This window comes from Neomonachus schauinslandi, chromosome 11 (assembly GCF_002201575.2).
Source record: "Neomonachus schauinslandi chromosome 11, ASM220157v2, whole genome shotgun sequence".
Taxonomy (NCBI): Eukaryota; Metazoa; Chordata; class Mammalia; order Carnivora; family Phocidae; genus Neomonachus; species Neomonachus schauinslandi.
This window is the reverse complement of record NC_058413.1, coordinates 98019672-98035813: the sequence shown is the minus strand read 5'-3', so window position 1 is coordinate 98035813 and position 16142 is coordinate 98019672.

Below are 16142 nucleotides of genomic sequence, written 5' to 3'. Positions count from 1 at the left end.
TCTAACCAAGTAGAAATCAAAAAGGCTATTAATGAGGTGCAATCAAATATGGGGGCGCTAACTGCTAGGATAAATGAGGCAGAAGACAGAATCAGTGATATAGAAGACCAAATGATGGAAAATAAAGAAGCTGAGAAAAAGAGAGATAAACAACTACTGGATCATGAGGGCAGAATTCGAGAGATAAGTGATACCATAAGACAAAACAACATTAGAATAATTGGGATCCCAGAAGAAGAAGAAAGAGAGAGAGGGGCAGAAGGTATAATGGAGCAAATTATAGCAGAGAACTTCCCTAATTTGGGGAAGGAAACAGGCATCAAAATCCAGGAAGCACAGAGAAACCCCTCTCAAAATCAATAAAAATAGGTCAACACCCCGACATCTAATAGTAAAACTTACGAGTCTCATAGACAAAGAAAAAATCCTGAAAGCAGCTCGGGGGAAGAGATATGTAACCTACAATGGTAGAAACATTAGATTGGCAACAGACCTATCCACAGAGACCTGGCAGGCCAGAAAGGACTGGCAGGATATATTCAGAGCACTAAATGAGAAAAATATGCAGCCAAGAATACTATATCCAGCTAGGCTGTCATTGAAAATTGAAGGAGAGATAAAAAGCTTCCAGGACAAACAAAAACTAAAGGAATTTGCAAACACAAAACCAGCCCTACAAGAAATCTTGAAAGGGGTCCTCTAAGCAAAGAGAGACCCTAAAAGCAACATAGACCAGAAAGGAACACAGACAATATACGGTAACAGTCACCTTACAGGCAATACAATGGCACTAAATTCCTATCTTTCAATAGTTACCCTGAATGTAAATGGGCTAAATGCCCCAATCAAAAGACACAGGCTATCAGACTGGATTAAAAAACAAGACCCATCGATATGCTGTCTGCAAGAGACTCATTTTAGACCCAAAGACACCCCCAGATTGAAAGTGAGGGGGTGGAAAACCATTTACCATGCTAATGGACACCAAAAGAAAGCTGGGGTGGCAATCCTTATAGCAGACAAATTAGATTTTAAACCAAAGACTGTAATAAGAGATGAGGAAGGACATTATATCCTACTTAAAGGGTCTATCCAACAAGATCTAACAGTTGTAAATATCTATGCCCCTAACATGGGAGCAGCCAATTATATAAGGCAATTAATAACAAAAGCAAAGAAACACATCGACAACAATACAATAATAGTGGGGGACTTTAACATCCCCCTCACTGAAATGGACAGATCGTCTAAGCAAAAGATCAACAAGGAAATAAAGACTTTAAATGACACACTGGACCAAATGGACTTCACAGACATATTCAGAACATTCCATCCCAAAGCAATGGAATACACATTCTTCTCTAGTGCCCATGGAACATTCTCCAGAATAGATCACATCCTAGGTCATAAATCAGGTCTCAACTGGTACCAAAAGATTGGGATCATTCCCTGCCTATTTTCAGACCACAATGCTTTGAAACTAGAACTCAATCACAAGAGGAAAGTCGGAAAGAACTCAAATACATGGAGGCTAAAGAGCATCCTACTGAAGAATGAATGGGTCAACCAGGAAATTAAAGAAGAATTAAAAAAATACATGGAAACCAATGAAAATGAAAACACAACTATTCAAAATCTTTGGGATACAGCAAAGGCAGTCCTAAGAGGAAAGTACATAGCAATACAAGCCTTTCTCAAGAAACAAGAAAGGTCTCAAGTACACAACCTAACTGTACACCTAAAGGAGCTGGAGAAAGAACAACAAATAAAGCCTAAACCCAGCAGGAGAAGAGAAATAATAAAGATCAGAGCAGAAATCAATGAAATAGAAACTAAAAGAACAGTAGAACAGATCAACGAAACTAGGAGCTGGTTCTTTGAAAGAATTAACAAGATTGATAAACCCCTGGCCAGACTTATCAAAAAGAAAAGAGAAATGACCCAAATCAACAAAATCATGAATGAAGGAGGAGAGATCACAACCAACACCAAAGAAATACAAACAATTTTAAGAACATATTATGAGCAACTCTATGCCAGCAAATTAGATAACCTGGAAGAAATGGAGGCATTCCTACAGATGTATCAACTACCAAAACTGAACCAGGAAGAAATAGAAAACCTGAACAGACCTATAACCACTAAGGAAATTGAAGCAGTCATCAAAAATCTCCCAAAAAACAAAAGCCCAGGGCCAGATGGCTTCCCAGGGGAATTCTACCAAACATTTCAAGAAGAATTAATACCTATTCTTCTGAAACTGTTCCAAAAAATAGAAATGGAAGGAAAACTTCCAAACTCATTTTATGAGGCCAGCATTACCTTGATCCCAAAACCAGACAAAGACCCCATCAAAAAGGAGAATTACAGACCAATATCCCTGATGAACATGGATGCAAAATTTCTCACCAAAATACTAGCCAATAGGATCCAACAGTACATTAAAAGGATTATTCACCACGACCAAGTGGGATTTATCCCTGGGCTGCAAGGTTGGTTCAACGTCCGCAAATCAATCAATGTGATACAATACATTAACAAAAGAAAGAACAAGAATCATATGATCCTCTCAATAGATGCAGAAAAAGCTTTTGACAAAGTACAGCATCCTTTCTTGATCAAAACTCTTCAGAGTATAGGGATCAAGGGTACATACCTCAATATCATAAAAGCCATCTATGAAAAACCTACAGGGAATATCATTCTCAATGGGGAAAAACTGAGAGCTTTCCCCCTAAGGTCAGGAACGCGGCAGGGATGTCCACTATCACCACTGCTATTCAACATAGTATTGGAAGTCCTAGCCACAGCAATCAGACAACAAAAAGAAATAAAAGGCATCCAAATCAGCAAAGAAGAAGTCAAACTCTCACTCTTTGCAGATGATATGATACTTTATGTGGAAAACCCCAAAGACTCCACCCCAAAACTGCTAGAACTCATACAGGAATTCAGTAAAGTGGCAGGATATAAAATCAATGCACAGAAATCAGTGGCATTCCTATACACCAACAACAAGACAGAAGAAAGAGAAATTAAGGAGTCGATCCCATTTACAATTGCACCCAAATCCATAAGATACCTAGGAATAAATCTAGCCAAAGAGACAAAGGATCTGTACTCAGAAAACTATAAAATACTCATGAAAGAAATGGAGGAAGACACAAAGAAATGGAAAAACGTTCCATGCTCATGGATTGGAAGAACAAATATTGTGAAGATGTCAATGCTACCTAGAGCAATCTACACATTCAATGCAATCCCCATCAAAATACCATCCACTTTTTTCAAAGAAATGGAACAAATAATCCTAAAATTTGTATGGAACCAGAAAAGACCCCGCATAGCCAGAGGAATGTTGAAAAAGAAAAGCAAAGCTGGCGGCATCACAAAGTCCGCGGCATCACGGACTTCCAGCTCTATTACAAAGCTGTCATCAAGACAGCATGGTACTGGCACAAAAACAGACACATAGATCAATGGAACAGAATAGAGAGCCCAGAAATGGACCCTCAACTCTATGGTCAACTCATCTTTGACAAAGCAGGAAAGAATGTCCAATGGAAAAAGACAGTCTCTTCAACAAATGGTGTTGGGAAAATTGGATAGCCACATGCAGAAGAATGGAATTGGACCATTTCCTTACACCACACACAAAAATAGACTCCAAATGGTTGAAAGACCTCAATGTGAGACAGGAGTCTATCAAAATCCTAAAGGAGAACACAGGCAGCAACCTCTTTGACCTCAGCCACAGCAACCGATGTTTCTTCCTAGAAACATCGCCAAAGGCAAGGGAAGCAAGGGCAAAAATGAACTATTGGGACTTCATCAAGATAAAAAGCTTTTGCAAAGCAAAGGAAACAGTCAACAAAACCAAAAGACAACCGACAGAATGGGAGAAGATATTTGCAAATGACATATCAGATAAAGGGCTAGTATCCAAAATCTATAAAGAACTCATCAAACTCAACACCCAAAGAACAAAGAATCCAATCAAGAAATGGGCAGAAGACATGAACAGACATTTTTCCAAAGAAGACATCCAAATGGCCAACAGACACATGAAAAAGTGCTCAGCATCGCTCGGCATCAGGGAAATCCAAATCAAAACGTCAATGAGATACCACCTCACACCAGTCAGAATGGCTAAAATTAACAAGTCAGGAAACGACAGATGTTGGTGGGGATGCGGAGAATGGGGAACACTCCTGCACTGTTGGTGGGAATGCAAGCTGGTGCAACCACTCTGGAAAACAGTACGGAGGTTCCTCAAAAAGTTGAAAATAGAGCTACCATATGATCCAGCAATTGCACTACTGGGTATTTACCCCAAAGATACAAAAGTAGGGATCCGAAAGGGTACTGCACCCCGATGTTTATAGCAGCAATGTCCACAATAGCCAAACTGTGGAAAGAGCCAAGATGTCCATCGACAGATGAATGGATAAAGAAGATGGGGTATATATATACAATGGAATATTATGCAGCCATCAAAAGGAATGAGATCTTGCCATTTGCAACGACGCGGATGGAACAGGAGGGTATTATGTTGAGCGAAATAAGTCAAACAGAGAAAGACATGTATCATATGATCTCACTGATATGAGGAATTCTTAATCGCAGGAAACAAACTGAGGGTTGCTGGAGTGGGGGGTGGGGTGGGAGGGATGGGGTGACTGGGTGATAGACACTGGGGAGGGTATGTGCTCTGGTAAGCGCTGTGAATTGTGCAAGACTGTTGACTCTCAGATCTGTACCTCTGAAACAAATAATGCAATATATGTTAAGAAAAAAAAAAGAAAAAGAAGAAGGTAGCAGGAGGGGAAGAATGAAGCGGGGGAAATCAGAGGGGTAGACGAACCATGAGAGACAATGGACTCTGAAAAACAAACTGAGGGTTCTAGAGGGGAGGGGGGTGGGAGGATGGGTTAGCCTGGTGGTGGGTATTGAGGAGGGCACATTCTGCATGGAGCACTGGGTGTTATGCACAAACAATGAATCATGGAACACTACATCTAAAACTAATGATGTAATGTAGGGGATTAACATAAGAATAAAAAAAAAGAATTTAAGAATTTAAAATAGCTAGTAATAATAAAACCTAACATTATTCTTATTGTTCCCCTTTTAGAGATAAGAAAACTCAGAGAGGTTAATTACTTGCCAAAGGTAATCGAGCAAGCAAATTGTGGAACTGGGCTTGGAGGCCAGACAGTGAGACTGGAATTGACATCTTAGCCATCCTGGCCCCTCCTCTCTCTCAGGTCCCCTCCCAGCCCTGGTATCTACAAGGGTAGAAAAGCTGGGGGGGGGGGGGGGAGGGGAACAGGCTACGGTTATCCAGGGTCTTGAGGTCCTACCCCCAGACTGTTCTCCTCCCAAACAGCAACGACCCTGGAGGTGTAGGGAGCAATTCGGGAATGGAGGCCAGGGCCACTGCCTCCAGAATGCAATGATCCTTCTGTCGCTCTGCGCGGAGGCCACGTGAACCACAGCTTCTGTGCGGCCCAGCCAAAGCGGTAGTCCCCACCCAGAGGCTTGGAGGGCAAAGGACCCTTCCCAGAACCCGGCACACCAGTGACGGGCTCGTCCTGCGGCCCCGAAGCCGTGCGGCACGGACTGAGGCAGTGCAGTGCTGCCATCTTTTGGCCGCAGGCTGCACTGCATCCCCGCCCGCACAGTGGGGCGAACCCAGGCAGAGACGCACGCAGCCCCCAGGGGAGTGGCAGCCGGCCGGGATCTGCCCAGCCTGCGCCTGGAGGGATCCACCTCTGTGTGCCCTGGCAGGGTGGCCTCTGGTCAGTGGACACGGTCCGAGACTCCAGACCAGTCCAAGCAGCCAGAGAGGGGACCTCGGCCCTTGGAGAGGTTGCCCCCGGCTTCGGCATGCCTGGTCCAGCCCTGGCACGGCATGGCAGGGACAGGGGAAGGGTGAGTGGGCGACAGTGCACGTCCCAGACCCAGGCAGAGGTTCACTGTCAACTTCGGCCTGAGCCTAGATTCCCAAAGTGCCAGGAGCCGTTATCCCTAAGAGGAGGGATTGTGGGTAGGACATTTTTGTCAGTTTGTTTGCCTATTTATTTTGTTGTGTTTATTTCTTTTTTTTTTTCCTTTATGCTTAATTGGAATTTTACGTTTTTCTACGATGACCGAGTAAGACTGAAGAAATAATGTAATATGTTTATGAATTTATCTGAAAGCAAATTTGCTTTGCAGTAAAGACACAATAATTCTAGAGCAAAAGGGGACCTTTCTCCGAACTCTTTTCTTTCACGGATGAAGAAAATGAGCTCAGAGATAGGTGACTTGCCCAAGGTCACACTGCTAGTGAGTGGAGAGATGAACTAGAACATCCCTCTCAAGACAGGATTTTTCCCCTCAGAGAGCAGACTGGGCTTTCCCTGGCCCTCCAGCCAGGGTAGTACCCCCTATTAGTCACCTGTCCTTCTGTTTACTGTCTGTCTCTCCCATGTCAGCTTCATGGCGGCAGGAACCTCACCTGTGTTGTTCACTAATATATTCCCAGGGTCTATTATAGTGCCTGGCATGTGGCAGACATTCCATAAATACGTGTTCAGTGAATGAATGGAGTTAATCAGGGAAGGCTTCCAGAAGGAAGTGAGTTATACACCCATTTTTGAAAAGACAGTGGTAATAGGTCAACAAAGAAGACAGGACACATTCCAGGAGTTGGAGGATGGCCTAGAACTGGCACCTGGCACTAGGTGTTCTCAAATACTTGTGGGAGAAGAAAGAATGGCATGGATTGTCCCCGCATACATATTATGTGCCTGAACTAGGATTCCTTTGTTCATCCTGGGAATCTGGAACAGAAGCCAGAAACGGCCCCTCTCGGAGACCAGGAAGGACCCACTTAGAACTGAAGCCTCAGGGCAGCCTAGCTGGGTCTGATGGGATCTGACTGGGCCTGGTTAGGGCTGACCATGCTGGACAGGGTCTGGCCAGGTCTGAATGGGTGGCCCTGGCTGAGCCTGGCTGAGCTAGCAGCCTTGCCCTTGCTTCTGTATTTAGCAGTGCCTAGCACCTGTCATCTCAGCCCGATCTCCCAGGGCTCTAGTCTGGAGACACATGTGGGGAGTGGGGCGCGGGGTGGGGGGGGAGGAATCCAGAAATGCTGAGGCCAAGGGGGAAAACGTGAGGGGGTCCAAATTTAGGCAAGGTCTTGTTTTTAGGGCCCCTTACAATATCACTATTAGTTTAGGAACATAAAATGCATTAAGATGTAATGATCATGTTGAAATATAGAAGTCATTTACTGTGTTTCGGTGCAGATATCAAAGTCTGAGAGAAAAATGGGAAATTTTCAACAGAGGGAAATGGACATTTCCCAAAGGAAAAAAATTGTTCTTTTAATTTTTCTGGAAAAGTCCCCTAAAAGGTTCTTGGGAAAAGTTTTATTACTCCTAGAATGTTACATCGTGCCATTGGGACCAGGAGGTCAGAGGCTGTGTGCAAGCCCCTCCTCAGAAAGGAAACACACACTAATTGAGCACCTGCTGTGTGCCAGGCTCTGTGCTAGGTTCATCGTGTGCATGGCCTAGAGTGATGAAAGTGGAGCAACCTATAGATCACTGGCAGCCTGCAGCAAACCTCCACCACCTGAGAGCATTTGCCCAAACACGTGGGAACAAGGGTCCCTCCCTCAGCCTTAGCCTCTGCTTCTGCCAGCCATGTCCCAGCCACGGGGGGAGAGGGGGGCACTGATCTGTCCTTACACCTAGCATATATTTGGAAAGCAGGGTGCACCTGCTACCATGGGGTCTTGCCCACTCCCCTCCCCTAAGCACCTCTTGACCTGCCCTGTACAGAGCTCTGCCCTGCCTTGGGCTGACTTAAATTTCCTCTCACAAAGCCCTTTAGCACCAAAACCTAGAGATGGGGTGCCAGTGAGGGCCCCTTTTGGGGAACTGGGGCCAGGTTTAATTCTTTAGTCTTTCTGAATTCAATAGAAAGTGAGAGACAGGGAGAAAAAAGAAAGATGGAGAAACAAAGAGGTAGAAAAAAGGAGAGACAAAGAGACGAGGAACAGGAGAGAATTTGACAAAGCAGGAGGGAAAGGAAAGCTTACAAGGCAGAGGAAAGGAAGGAAAGAAGGAGACAAAGGGACAGACCCCCAGTGGAAGGACCAGGGAGGAGGGAGAAGGCTCCATTTCTCAAGGTGCTTCCACCCTCCCTGCAGGAACAGCTAAGAAATGGGAGATGGGAGGCGGGAAGAGGAAGCCCAGATGGGCAAAGTCACCAGGTAACCTTGGAGACAAGAGCAGGGAGATGGGCGCAGGGAGGGGCCCCACAGGAGGGAAAGAGGGAGGGGAGGAGGGAGGGCAGGTGGGCTGGAGACCAGCAACAGGTCCAGTGTCCCCAGGGAGAGGGGTAGGTTGGGGGACAGGGCCCCAGGCATGTGACTCAGAAGAGCTAGGGGAGGGGCACAAAAGATTCCAGGAACAAACCTGAAGAGGACTGAGAAGTCGAATAAAGAGAGAGGTCTGACTGAGAATCAGTTTAGGGAAGAAAGAGCAGGGAGTTTGGAGCTGTGATAGCAGGTCCCGTTGGAGCTGAGGCTAGGAGGAAGGAGCCAGCCCAGATGGCCCACTGAAGTGAGGAGGGGTGGGATGTCGGCACTGGGCAGAGGGGCACAGGGGCTCTGGTTTCTGACCCTTTCCCAGGTGGGGTAGCCCTGCAGCATCCAGCCCCAGTTAGGGACCCAGACTTCTGAATCCCAGCTGGTGGGCTGGTGGGACCATTGCATCCACTTGTGTTGCAAATTCTTGCCGAGCTCCCATTATGTCCCAGGTACCTTGGGGGACAAAGGAACCATTAGATAAGCTATGTCTTCAAACATGCATAGGCTAATAGAGAAAATAGGTATGTGCACAAGTAACAAGATGACAATAACACGGAGGGACTCCTGCATTATTCACGGCCAGCCGGAGGCATCCGAGAAAGCCTCACCTTGAGGTTATGCTGGAGCCAGGCCCAGAAGGCTGGGAAGGGCTGAAAAGAAGGGGGAGGAAAGGCTTGTCAGGTAGACAGTGGCAGGACCCCCCCAGCAGGAGGCAGGAAAGGCCAGCCTGGTTTGAATGCTGGGTCTGCTACTGACCAGCTGTATGTTCTTGGGCAAGTTACCTAACCTTCCTGAGCCTCTCTTTCCCCATCTGGCAGAACTGTTTAAGAATTATAGACAACATCTGTATAGCGTCTGACACAGAGTAGGTGGTCAATAAAGGGTAGCTATTATTGTTGTAAGGAAGGAAGCGAAAACATGAAGCTAGAATCCAAGGAAGTGGGTAGAGATGGGCTGGAAAGGCAGGATGGGGTCATGAATGTCAGGAATGAGGAGACCAGGTCGATAGAGAGGATGGGACTGCAGACCCCACCCAGCCCTCAGAAGAAACTGCGAGGAACAGGTGGGGGAGTGTTCCCGCAAAGAGCAGTGGGTGAAGTCCTGGTTGTGATCTGGTAAAGAGCTGGGTAGCTTATCTTTACTAGTAAAAAAGAGCAGTTGAGAGTGTGGTGACTTTAAAATATGTCCACCATTCCTTCTGACACTCCTACCTTCAAAAAATGAAGCTAACTCCCCTCCAAACTTGAGTGTGGCCAAACGTAGTGACTTGCTTCTATCAACAAAATAAAATGTTGTGGGAGCGACTGCATGACTTCCAATACAAGGCCATAAGAGACGTTGCGGCTTCCCCTTTGCTCTCTCTTGAATCATGCACTCTGAGAGTAGTCATGTTGTGAAGACACTCAAGCAGTCTATGAAGTACTAGCTTGTGAGCCACGTGAATGCGCCACTTTGGAAGTGGCTCCTCCAGCCACAGTCAAGCCTCCAGATGATGCAGCCCCAGCTGACATCTTGACTGCAACCTCAGAACAGGCCTCAAGCCAAACCCATCCACCTAAGCCACTCTTGAGTTCCTGACCCACAGAGATTGTGTCAGATAATAAATAATAAATAAGGAGCATCTGGGTGATCAGTTAAATATCTGCCTTCGGCTCTGGTCATGCTTTCAGGGTCCTGGGATCGAGCCCCGCATCAGGCTCTCTGCTCAGCGGGGAGTCTGCTTCTCCCTCTCCCTCTTCCTCTGTGCTCTCCCTCTCTCTCTCTCATTCTCTCTCTCTCTCAAATAAATAAATAAAACCTTTAAAAAATAAATAAATAAAGTATTGTTGTAAGCTACTAAATTATGTGGTAATTTGTTATGCAGCAGTGGATAGCTGATACAGGGGCTCGTGGTTGGGTCTAGAGCCCTATGGGCTTTGGTTATAAACAACTGAGCTCAGTCAGTGCCCACCACAGGGAGGCTGAGGGGGTGATGCAGAGACACCAAGGCAAGACATCGGCAGGTCCGACTGAAGATGGAGTTCTGAATGACACCCAGGCCGGGCTAGCTGTGGAGGGTGTGGGCAGGTCTGGATTGCCCTGTATTCCCTGGAAGGGCAGCAGGATGGAGTAGGTCCGCATCGTCCCTGGCTCTGCCCACATTGATGCAGCTGACAGGCAGGTCAGGGTAGAAGTGAGAACAAGGTAGTGCTGACTTCACCTAGCCTCACTATGTGGGTATGACCTTGACTCGCTGCTTCAGTTCCCAATCTGCAAAATGGGGATAGTAAGTCTGTTTTGTGGGGTATTATCCTCATGGTGTGGCATACAGCCATGGTACATGGGAGTCAGATAAAAAATAAATATACAACATCAAGCACAAAGCTGAAGCTCCATAAACATTGGAACACCAGCCTCTGCAGCCAGGAGAGCAGGTCTGGCAGGTGATTTCCCATCTTCCATCACTTCCTGACACATTGCCCATTTTCTTTAGGGTCTGAATTAATGTGCCAGGACAGCTTAAAAGGAAAGGCTGGGCGGGGGGGAAAGAAGGACATTGGTCATTCCTGTCCCGTAACTCTCCTTAATTCGTTGAGGACTTGTTTACAGAGCACATCGTGCCCTGGACCTCATGTCATTCTCGTCACAGCCCTGGGTTATTCGCTGAGGTTCCTCTGCTCTGCTAACCTCTACAAGCCCCAGTCACCTCATCTGGGAAATGGGGACAAAACAGCATCAGATCCACAGCGTTGTAATGAGAATTACATGAGATCCCAGGGGAGCAGGCCTGGCGGTCCCTCTTTAAATGTTCAGGAGCCCCTAAACATGCTACCCACACTGCCTTCTCAGCAGAGGCAGCTGCCCTGTGGGAAGCCGGTACCCTCCTAGCCCTAAACCTCTGGGAGATGGAGAGCTGAACTGCAGCCTGGGGTCCAGCAAGGAGCTCGTGGTCACATCCTCCCCGACCTAGTCCTCAAGAGCCAGGCAGAAGCTCCAGCCACAGGGAACGTCATGCTGCCAAGTGGCCCCAGTCACCACCTTGAACTCTGAGCCCTGTTCACCCTTCTGTGAGTGCCACCTGGCCAGCCCAGACAGCCCTGGAAAGGATGTGGAGCCAGGCCAGGTCTCCAGCCTGGACAGTGCCTCCTGGTGACTCAGCTCCACCAGGCCAGAGCCCACCAATCAGGAGAGGAGTCTCTCTGAACCTCAGCCTCGACTGCTCCAAAACAAAGGCAGACAGGCAGCAGGGGTGACCTGAATGGGGAACCCTCACCTTCCACCAAGCCCAGAAAAGGAAGAGAGGGGCTGCTATCACCCACACACCTTCTGGGAAGCATGGAGACAGGATTTGTCAGGACACTCCTCTGGGCTCCAAAACAGCCTTCCCGCCCTGTGGCCAAGACCACCCCTTGGCCAGCTCCAGCCCAGATTCCCGAAGTCCCGAGAAAGGGCTAAGCCCAGGAAGGAGCGATGACTTTGGGCCAAGCATCAGCAGTGGGGAGAAGGGGAGAAGGAGAAGGCCAAGCTGGCATGTGGCTCTAAGGGAGAGGGACCAGGATGCAGGCTGCAGGACCCAGAATTCAACTCACTATGGATTTTGCTGATCCACACAGAAGGGTCTCTAGGCAGACAACAGAGGGTGGCCTGAGGCATGCCTGGTTTGGAGACTGGTTCCCCTCTCTTCATTATGTCCCTGCCACTAACCTGCCACATGATCTTCCACAAGAGACCTAGTCCGTCTGGATCTGTTTCCTTGTTTATAAAATGGGCATAATTTCTGCCTGGCATCCCCCTCAGCTCAGGGCTTCCTGGGAAATCCACAAGAGTAAATGCTCTGTGTCACTCAGAGACATTCTGGTTTTGCAGTTGTGGAAGAGGCTCAGATAAGTTAGGGGACTTCTCCAAGATCGCAGAGTATGGAGCGTTAGGCTGTGGATCCAAACACTCATTGTACAAGTAGTAGAAATACTGTTTCCATAACAGATACTTCTAGAATATCTCAGTGGGAATCTGATACAAGTTATAGACCCTCCTTCTGAAAAATACTCCTAAGTACAGACATGCAGGCTTCTCATGTGACCTAAGGCAGTTCACTCCTAAACTCCATGCATGGATTAGCTGGTGGTCAAGGATTCCAACTCTGGTACTGTGTGACCTTGGGCAACTTACTGAACCTCTCTGTGCCTTCTTCAATAATCAAAGAGGACAATAATAGTACATACCTCATAGATTGTTTTGAGGATTTAATGAGTTCTCTACGTGTGAAAATACGTGAAATAATGCCTGGCACATAATAAATGCTAAATGAGAGTTTGCTATTATTACTTCCTGAAGGTAGTCTCAGCTTCCCAGGAGCTCCAGATGCTAGGGCAGCCATCCTACTGGGGGTCCTTCAAAATGTCCAAGTAGAGCTGCAGAGGTATCCCCCAACTCCCAGCCTCTCATGGGCTGGATCAGTAAACCCTGGGGGATAAGGATCCCACCACCACCAGGCAAATGCCCCTCACTTAGCCTTGTCCATCCCCCACCTGCCCATACCCACCTGGGCAGCCTCTGCTGGCAGTTCCGGGAACCCAGCTTCTCCGCTGCCCTGTCCTACCCTCCCCACTGCCCAGGAATCAATGCAATCCCCTAAAAGCTCATAACTCGGAGGTAATTATAAGAAGCATCAATTACCCAGCAATGTGGATTTCATGAATTCAATTAATTTGCATGGCGATCGATACAGGCGGGTTTGCTAGGGTCCCTGAGGGAAGTTAGGACATTGTTCTGCACACTATTGATTTTACAATGTAAAACAAAACCTCTCTCCCCGAATTCAGAGATGCCCATTCAGCCATATTAACTTTCAGATCATTTATTTTTGTATGTCTTTCAACTCTGTTTGTTGCTATCACACAAATGCAGAGTATTACATTGTAGGGAATAATTGAATCAATACAGTCATGCTACGCCAGGCCTCCCTGACTCAAAGAAGAGATGCTGGTTGGTGAGCTGCTGTTCTTCATATTCCCGTCCTCTGCTATCCCCAGCCATCCCCTCACCCTCATCCAAACATTCCCTCTCCTAACTAGGCCACTCCCCTAACTCTAAGTCCCCCACTCCATCAAATTTATCTACCTGATTCAAGAGAGGCTTGGAGCACAGCTGGAGGGATGTGGTTAGACAACAGGAAGAACTTTTCTGGTGGTAGATGGCAGCTCAAGAAGGTTTGAAGAGAACAGAGGACATCTGCTTCTAAAGGATCTTCAGAACCAAAAAGATCCAAGCACGAAGGCTTAAGTCAGAGGTATGGACCCAATAACCTTTCAGTGAGCCTTGTCTTTGCCACTCAGAGGAAAGGCATATATATCTCCTGGGCTGGGGGAAGAGTGTTTCTTGTCCTCTTATAGAAGGAATGAGGTTAAAGAGACAGCATCTCGCAAAAGTTATCCCTCTTCTCTCGGAGAAGGCCAAGTTTAATAGGATGAGTGGTCATTGAAAAAGTGAGGGGCCCATTGGCCTTCCTCCTATTCTCCCCAGATTGGGTGCCCTCAGCCCTGCTGTGTTCCTGAGGCCCTGACCCCTCCCTACCAGCCACCCATCCTCTCCAGGCCTCCCTGAAAGAGGCCAGGCTCTGCTCTCAGCAGCATCCCAGAAATTCCTGTGCACACGTATGCACACAGACACATGGCAGGCTAGGTACAAGGCTGGGGGCCCGCAACCCAACCACACCCCCAGGAGAGCATGAGCTAGGGCTTCTCTGCCTTCCCCAACCAAGCCCCAACTCAGCAAACCACCCTCGCACCCCCTGTCTGGAGAAGGAAAGAAGGCTTTTTTAATTTTCCTCTGCCCCCCACCCCGTCAGGATATTAGACAGCTAAACAGCCCTGTGCCTGTTTCCTTCAGATAACCAGTTCCTGACGAGCCCCCTAATTGTCCCCGGAATCTCAGCGCCAGTGTATAGAGTAGGTCATTTAACCAACAGTACACACAACTAAATAAAAATCCATTTTCCAAGAGAAAATTCTATGCTTATCAGAGTTTTGCAAGAGGGTTGCAAGCAGCCCATGTTAATTGAAGCTTTGATGTTTGTAGGAGGAGGCCTCTAATCAACACCACAAAGGAGGCTGATACACTGCAGTGGGCCCCTCAGCCAAGGACCGGACTCTGGGGAGCCAGTGATGGGAGGCAGGGGAGAGGACAGAGGGCTCAGGCCAGCCACCAGACGCCATAGGGGCCCAGCCACTGCCCCGGGCCTGGAGCCGGACACAAAGACGTCAGGGAGGCAGGCAGTTAGTCCAGGTAGGTCACTGATACTGGAGGTGAGCAGAGCCCAGTGTCAGACAAGCCTGGGTCAGGAGCCGCCTTGTGATTTGCTCAGTGCATGACCTTGGGCAAGTCACTTGACATTTCTGAGCCTCGGTTTCTCCTCTGGACGACGAGAACCGTCTTGACCTACCCCAAAAACCCATTTGATGATGACTAAATAAAAACAAAATCCAAGAAAGCAAGTTTCGTGTTCTGAGGACATCCTGTAAGCCAGGGTACCTGCCACTTTACCATCTATATGGAATATAGTGAACTCCACGCTTACTGCTGACTGCTTTGTATTTATTCCTTATCTCCTTTAATCTTCAAGGTGGGGAATCTTACCCCATTTCTCAGGCAAGGAAACGGGGGCTCAGAGCAGCTAAGTATCTTGCCCAAAACCTCACAGTAGAAAGTGGCATCGTTGGGATTCAAACTTCCTGCCTTCGAATCCAGAACCCAAACAGCTTTCTCTTATGTGAGCTGCTTCTCCTGAAATGAGGTGGGAGGGCCCATCCTCCCTATCTTCCTGCCTGCCCTCCCCTAACCCTAGTAATGATTAACATCCAGATACACGCATGCATCATTTCCCTTGCTCCTCACGGCAGCCTCCAAAGCAGGCAGGAGGTACCTCGGAACAAGAAGACAGGCCTTGCAGGAATGTGTGCACGTTAATGAGGTAATACCCATAAAGAGTCAGCTCTGCCTGGACCATGACAGGCTCTCAAGGACTGGCAGCTCCAGCGCCATAATGATTTGATGATGATGATTTTATACCTCGCACGCATGGTGCCTTCCACACAAGAGCTGCTTGAAAAGGCATGGTTAGCAGCCGTAGTGAAACCATCCCCACTTTCCAGGTGCAGTAACTGAACTCAGTGTCAGTGAGTCCCCAGGCCATACATCCAGTGATGGGTGGTGTCGGGATGTCTTTATTATGGGCTTCAGCCCCAAACCCATGACCAGTCCACTGTGCTCGGGGCGCCCAGGGCTTTGTAAAGGCCACGGCTGATCAGGGCTGACGTGGGAGGGAGAGAGGAGAAACCCAAACATGGCGCTGCCTGGATGCTACAGACTGAACTGTGTCCCCTCCTCCCCAAGTTCATATGTGGGAAGCACTACCCACCACCAACCCCTCCCCAGTGGAGAGGTGGGACCTTCAGGAGGTGACTAGGTTCAGATGAGGTCATAAGGACGGGACCTTCGTGATGGGATTAGTGCCATATAAGAAGAGACACTGAATCCATGGGCACACTGATCTCAGGCTTCCAGCCTCCAGAACTGTGAGGAAGAAATATCTGCTGTTTAAGCCATCCCCTGAACCTGGTATTTTGTTATGCCCACCCGAGCAGACTGAGATGTGGGGCCATCAACAGACAACTCATGCACTCTGGACAGGACACCGGGTCCTCGGCACCAGTGAGGGGTAGGGATGGGACAGAGTGATGCCAGTCTTCACCCTCAGGGGCCTTGGAGCGGAGGCTGGAGACCTACAGAGATGGGGGTC